This window comes from Monopterus albus, unplaced genomic scaffold, assembly GCF_001952655.1.
Source record: "Monopterus albus unplaced genomic scaffold, M_albus_1.0 scaffold52.1, whole genome shotgun sequence".
Taxonomy (NCBI): Eukaryota; Metazoa; Chordata; class Actinopteri; order Synbranchiformes; family Synbranchidae; genus Monopterus; species Monopterus albus.
The window spans coordinates 2,008,395-2,015,145 of record NW_018127932.1 but is presented as its reverse complement, the minus strand read 5'-3'; the positions used below and the strand labels follow the sequence as shown (position 1 = coordinate 2,015,145).

At 42.1% G+C, this 6,751-nt stretch overlaps 1 long non-coding RNA gene across 1 annotated transcript; it reads right to left on the bottom strand.

Moving 5' to 3' along the window:
- Nucleotides 1-370: 370 nt before the first annotated feature.
- Nucleotides 371-3,990, bottom strand: LOC109961158 (uncharacterized). Its single transcript, XR_002275103.1, has 4 exons — nt 3,885-3,990; nt 1,783-1,888; nt 1,200-1,239; nt 371-995 (listed from the first exon to the last, which is right to left on the bottom strand). It is a non-coding gene; the product is annotated as an uncharacterized LOC109961158 (long non-coding RNA).
- Nucleotides 3,991-6,751: the final 2,761 nt, after the last annotated feature.

Below are 6,751 nucleotides of genomic sequence, written 5' to 3'. Positions count from 1 at the left end.
GATGTAGTTACCTTCACCACTATTGTTTCATGAAAGGCAAGTTTAACTGTAAAACAATGTACTTGAATGCAGTGCATCTGAAGACCTGAGTACATAAAGTCCAGAAGTTGGGAGGCACACGGCCCACTGAAGACAACCCAAAGCTTTATGGGCTCACACTACAACCCTCCAGACAAGATGGTGGGTGAGTCAATTGTTCAGACCGTTGTGAAATGTGTTGCATTAAATTTGTGTTGCTGTGGACAGCTTCTCAAAGTGAAGTAACATTCCTTCAGTTTAGTATGCAGTTGTAAAAAGGTTCCACACTTATGCTTTAACAGCAATTTAAAACTCTTGCTCTGGCCAGCCAATCGGCAGCATTTTTGAGGACATGTATGGAGACAGGCAAGTTTTATAAATGATCATTTATTTAAATCAAAGCTTTTACAATACTTTTTTCTTTTGCAGGTTCTGTCAGCTCAGCCAGCTGCTGAAGTTTTTAAGGTGGGAAATCCCTCCGGATGGGGTCATCAGCATAGAGTAAGTCAGATCTTCTCCATGCTGTGACAGTGCATGTGCCTGGACCGCAGTTGTGAGAAGTCCTCACAACTGTGGTCCAGGCACATGGAGAAAATGTGAGGCACTCTACCCTGATGAACCCACCAGTAAGGATTTCCTGTCTTTTGCCTAAACTTCAGTAGCATGTAACATAGGATTCTCCATAGGGGAGAACATGTTTAAAGGGCCCCCCAATAAAGCCATTACAAATTAAACCGCCTACTGCTATTTTTCAACCCAGCTACGGACAAAAAAAAAATACTGTACTAAGACTTCAGCACCATGTCTTAAAAGGAGGGTACAGTGTGGGAGATTTTTTTAATAGGCCAATAAAGGACAAAACCACTTAGTGTTTAAATATAGGGGAGCATTGTTAATAGTGCTAAGCACAGGTTGTTTACACTATACTCATGAGAGTTGAGGAACAAGGCGTTGTGTCCAGATCATCAAGGCAGGCTCTGGGGAAAGGAAGACAATTTGATTGCATGCTTCAGTTCACAGGTGCAGTGTACAACTATTCCTTGTCTGCTTTAAAAACTAAAGTTACTACTGTAAAGCCAAAGAGAGAATTGTTTAACCTACTGATCAGGCATAACATTGACGCTTATGTCAATGGGTAGGACAAAAATATACAGACATCTCACCAAAACAAGACTGCTTACCTGGCTGTAAAAGTCAGGTTTCTTTGCAGCATCACAGCTCCTGGCCATTTGGAGGATCAAAACATGAGTTAAAACAGCCTGTTTCACTTGAGAGCAATGGTCAATCATCAATGTTATAAAAATGTTTGCCATAAACATTACAGAGCAATTTTTACTAAAGCAATACAGGCTCTGAACCTTTGGTTTAGGGCACAACAAAGCTTCATTATCCTACAGTAAGTTAAACTGTTACATTACAGTTCATTCTGACCCCGTGTACAAACATGGGGATAAATGCAGAGTGAAAGCATTTATACAGACGCTAGTATGCACACCTTTTGTCTTAAAACACCATATATCAAACTAGGAAGTTTGTCAGTGGGGGAAAATGGGTCAGACTGGAACAAAGAATTAAATGTTGTATGCAATTACATTGTGTTCCATGTTAATTTGAGAATTTTCGTTACAATTTATATCCAAGTTGCTCAAACACTTTTGAAATTGGTTTGTCAGGAAAAAACATCTGAGAAATTAGTCTGACCTGAACCTATTAGTACTAGTATAGTACTCTCACTTGAACCACCACAACTTTAATGTTTCTCACCTCATCAAATTGCAGTTCATGTCCATATGTAGGAGTGACAGGGGCCCAGAACGCTGTCAGTCCTCCTCACAGCGAGTCCCATATTCTTGTCCTTGTGTTCTGTGGCCTATTGAAAAATACATGGGGGGAGTTAGTCTTATGTCTGTCCTAGTTGTAACAATTACTCTAATCACAGAAAGACAGAAACCTGTACAAACTACATTTCATAAAAATCAAACATGCGGGAAAACTCAACAGCTCTTACCACTTTCTCTCAGTATATGATGCACTTTGAGGCTAAATGGAAGTTTTAAAGACAACTGTTTTCTCTAATCAATTCATATTTCTTGCACATCTAAGCCTCTACTCCCCTGATCTTTCCTTAATTTTCCTAGCCTATGCTTACTAGTCACATTCATCTAGTAACAGCATCAAACTCTGTTGGGAAAAGCACTGTACATAAGTGCAATTGAGGCATCTGTACTTATTTTTAGTTTTTCTGTTTCTTCACATCTTACCATACCTTTTTACTTCACTAGATTTATTTAATAACTTGAGGTTTCTTTGCAGAATTAGATCAATAAAAAGAAAATACAGTATAAGCCTAATCATGAGACTTCATTAAACTCTGGTGAGAAATTTACAAGCTACTCACCAGAAGTCCAAATTTTAACAGTAAAAATTATCCCTACATTTACCAGCTATAACAATTTCTGGTTCATTATTGTGTTCATCATTTTAATCAAATAGTATACACCCTTGTGCAAATTTATTGAAACAAACCCTGAAAACAACAAAAATCAGTTTTTCTCAATTTTCTTTATATGAACAATATTCTAACACTCACATCAGTACATGATATAACCTCCTCAGCTCTTGAGAAGCATCTGGATGCGATTTGGCATCGAATTCAACAATTTTGAACAGTCTAGGATGTTTTTCGGGTCCTTGTGCCAAACTTGAATTAGGGCCTGAATCATCTTCTCCATGGCTGTGCAGTCCATTCCACGCAGCCTTTGCTTACAAATAGACCACAAATTTTCAATTGGGTTTAGATTAGGAGAGTTTCCAGGCCAGTCCACTATGTTTTCAATGCCCATTTATAACATTTCACTTTCATAGCTTTGGTCAGGAGTTGTCTTTTCACTGGCCTGTAGACTTTCCGGCCTACCTCCAAGAGACGCCTGCAAACAGTGGATGAACTTACTTCTATTCCTTTCTCCTTTAAATCAACTTTTAAGACATCACTTGTTTTTCTAGGGTCTTGCGCACTTTCCCGTATCAAGTAAGCATCATCTCTTGGTGTGGTTTTCCTCTTTTGACCACATTTACCTTTGCGCTTTGGAGAAACGGAGCCTGTTTATATGAACTATAATGCAATCACAGACGATATAGTATAGGGTATATTTTACATCATCTACCGATTGCATCAGAAAATGATTAAATAACATCTCCTTGGGAAAAGGGAACAAAAAAAAAAGTAAATTTATAACTTTTTCCTGTATAAATTCATGACTATCCATGGAAAGATGAGAAATTGCAGTTTGTTTCAATTAATTTGCACAAGTGTGTACATCAATGTGAAACGCATCCTATTATTCTGCACAGTGACTACTTTTACTTTTGGTAATTTAAATATATTTCGCTGTTAATGCCTTTGCACTATTATTGAAGCAACATTTAATGTAGTACTCTTACCTGTAAAAGGGCATCTCAGTAAAAAGACGCCGACCGGTTTGGACCTCACTGGGTCTTCATCAGGGCGGAAACATACAGGTGCAAATAATTTGTTAAGTTTCCATGCTGATGAAGAACCGGTGAGGTCCAAACCAGCTTGGCGTTTTTAATTGAGCTGCATGATTAATATTAAATATAAGACATTTACATTAATGGGACATGTAAAAGAGTACTGGACGGCTAACCTTCCCTTTGAAAAATTTCTTGCTACCAGAGATTTGCTAACGTCCTACATTAGCATTCAGCAAATGCTAAATAAAGTATCCCACCTAACAGAAAACATACATTTGGACAACTGTGTTAACAGCGAAGCACCTGTGCGCTGCCTACATACAGATACATGAAATGTTTACTGTGATTTTCTACAATTTTCTAATGCGACCCACCTGAATAGCAAAAGAGCGCCTGCTGTCGTCCATCTTGAATCTCCCCAACTTACAGAACCACTACTGGAGAGTAACTTGAAGAACTCAGCTGCCACCTGATTGGACAATTTGACTCAGCTCTGTGATTGGGCTGTCACTGTCCAATCAGATTCAGGTGTGATTCACGCTAAACCTCAGTACTCCTAAATATATGCAATTACATGCACTGTAAATATGCACATATGTAATATGTTGTTCTTGAGTTTCTTCTTTTAAATACTATATTCTGTCTTGTTTCTAGGTATTTTGATTTGTTTTCAGAGATACATATAGTGTTTGTTGTTCTTATGATTTTTGTTGTTTGTTGCTGCTGAAACAGAGGAATTTCCTCATTGTGGGATTAATAAAGTCTTATCTTATCTTATTTTACTTTTTGTCTGTACACATATGTTCACAAACATGACTGACCTGAAACCAGTAAAAGTTCTAAAGGTGTGCCTATACAGCTGGTGGCTAGCTTGGTGGGTAACACCACTGACTTTAGTATGGTAGGTTGGGGTTTGATTATCTGTCAGTGCACGGTCAATGTTCAGCACGGTCCCTTAGCAGGGAGATACCTTGCATCAAACCAAGCACCCTCTTTTCCTTGCTAAGCCAGTCTTTGTATATGAGAAAACATATGTGTGCTTGGTTTGATACAAGGCATCTATCTCCCTGCTACAGGCCCACACTGATCCTGTCCTCTGACAAAGAATCGAACCCCAACCTGTCATACCAAAGTCAGTGGTGCTAACTACTGAGCTTTTCAACTGCTGTACGGGAACACATTTAGAATGTTTTCTGGTTTCAATTTCTCACATAGCCATCGTGAGGCTCTTGGCCTGGAAGGTTTACAGCTTTGGGGATGTGGGACATAATTTCTGGCGTACGCTCTTTGCCCATGGAGGATGACACACGACATAGTTGAACAATGTAGGGCCACAAAAAAGCAGCAGATTCTTGTATAGAGAACCCCTTCACATTTGCCATTTCTGCTATAGAAACAGCTACCAACTGATTTTCTCAGTGAATGAATGAATTAATCAAAATCATACTCTAAAGCCAGCTTGGTTGTTGAAAGAGGATGGAAGGCAAACCACATGGGTGTAGCTAATGTTCAGCCATCCATGTATGTTAGCCATCCAAACAGTATGTTAATTGCCGCATGAGGGACAATAAAACTCTGGACCTACTGTATGCAAATGTCAGAAATGCATACACCTCCGCCCCCCTCCCCCCTCTAGGTCGCTCTGACCACAACCTTGTCCACCTGCGTCCAGTGTATACTCCAGTGGTGAAAAAGGTGTCACCACAGGTCAGGGTAGTAAAAGTATGGACAGAGGAGGCAATTGAGCAGCTGAGAGACTGTTTTAACACCACAGACTGGGACATCCTCTGTAGTCCACATGGTGAGGACACAGACGGCCTCACACACTGTGTTTCGGATTACATAAACTTCTGTGTGGAAAATACCGTACTATCCAGTATAGTACAGTGTTTTCCTAACAACAAGCCGTGGGTGAGCCCCGAGTTAAAAATACTGCTAAATGAGAAGAAAAGGGCTTTCCTCTCAGGGGACAAGGAGGAGCTGAGCAGAGTGCAGCAGGAACTAAAGTACATGATCTGGAGGTGCAAGGCTAGCTACAGGAAGAAACTGGAGCAGAGCATGGAAAATAACAACGTATGTGAGGTATGGAGAGGCCTGAAACACATCTCGGATCATGGTAAAAGTGATGATGGTCACCAGGTCGCGGTGGACAAGGCCTGGGCAAATGAACTGAATCTGTTTTTTAACAGATTTGACTCTACTTTAACGGATTTGACTCTACCAAGTCCTTAGCCCCCACCGTGCCAGGCCCCTGTCTCACCTCTCCAGGTCAGTTGTCTCCCTGCAGCCACACCTGCTCACATCTCAGCCAGACCTTGCCCCTCCTCCCACTGTCAACAGCCTACAGCTCCTGAGCAGTCACCGCCCACCCATCCCCTCAGCCTCATGGTGGACCAGGTGAGGAGGGAGTTAAGGAGGATTAAGGCCAGGAAGGCCACAGGCCCTGACAACATCAGCCCCAGGGTCCTCAGGGAGTGTGCAGACCAGCTCAGTGAAGTGGTCCTGAACATGTTTAATCTGAGTCTTAGCCTGGAGAGAGTTCCGGTTCTGTGGAAGACATCCTGTGTGGTCTCAGTTCCTAAAATAACTCATCCCAAGGAGACAAACCATTACAGACCCGTTGCCCTGACCTCCCACCTGATGAAGACCATGGAGAGGATTGTCCTCGGCCACGTCCATGCCCAGGGGAGCTCGGTGCTCAACCCGCTGCAGTTTGCATATCGACCTGGCATCTGGGTTGATGACGCTATTATCTACATGCTGCATTGAGCCCTATCTCACCTGGAGTCCCCCGGAAGTCTTGTGAGGGTAATGTTCTTTGACTCCTCCAGTGCTTTCAACACAATCCAGCCGTCGCTGCTGAGTGGGAAGTTGGAGTGGGCAGGTGTGGACCAACACCTGTCTGCATGGACCATTAACTACCTCACAAACAGACCTCAGTTTGTCAGGCTAAATGACTGTGTGTCCCATGTGGTGGTCTGCAGCACAGGGGCGCCCCAGGGGACGGTGCTTTCCCCCTTTCTGTTCACCCTCTACATGTCGGACTTGAAGTACAACTCCCACCACTGTCACCTACAAAAGTTCTCTGATGACTACTGACTTTGTGAAGTGGTGTGAGGAAAATCGACTGGTCCTGAACACCAGCAAGACAAAAGAGATGATGACTGACCCCTCCGGCAGAAATCACCAGCACTCACGCCGGTGAGCTTGCAGGGCTCAGTCATTGAGATTGTGGACACCT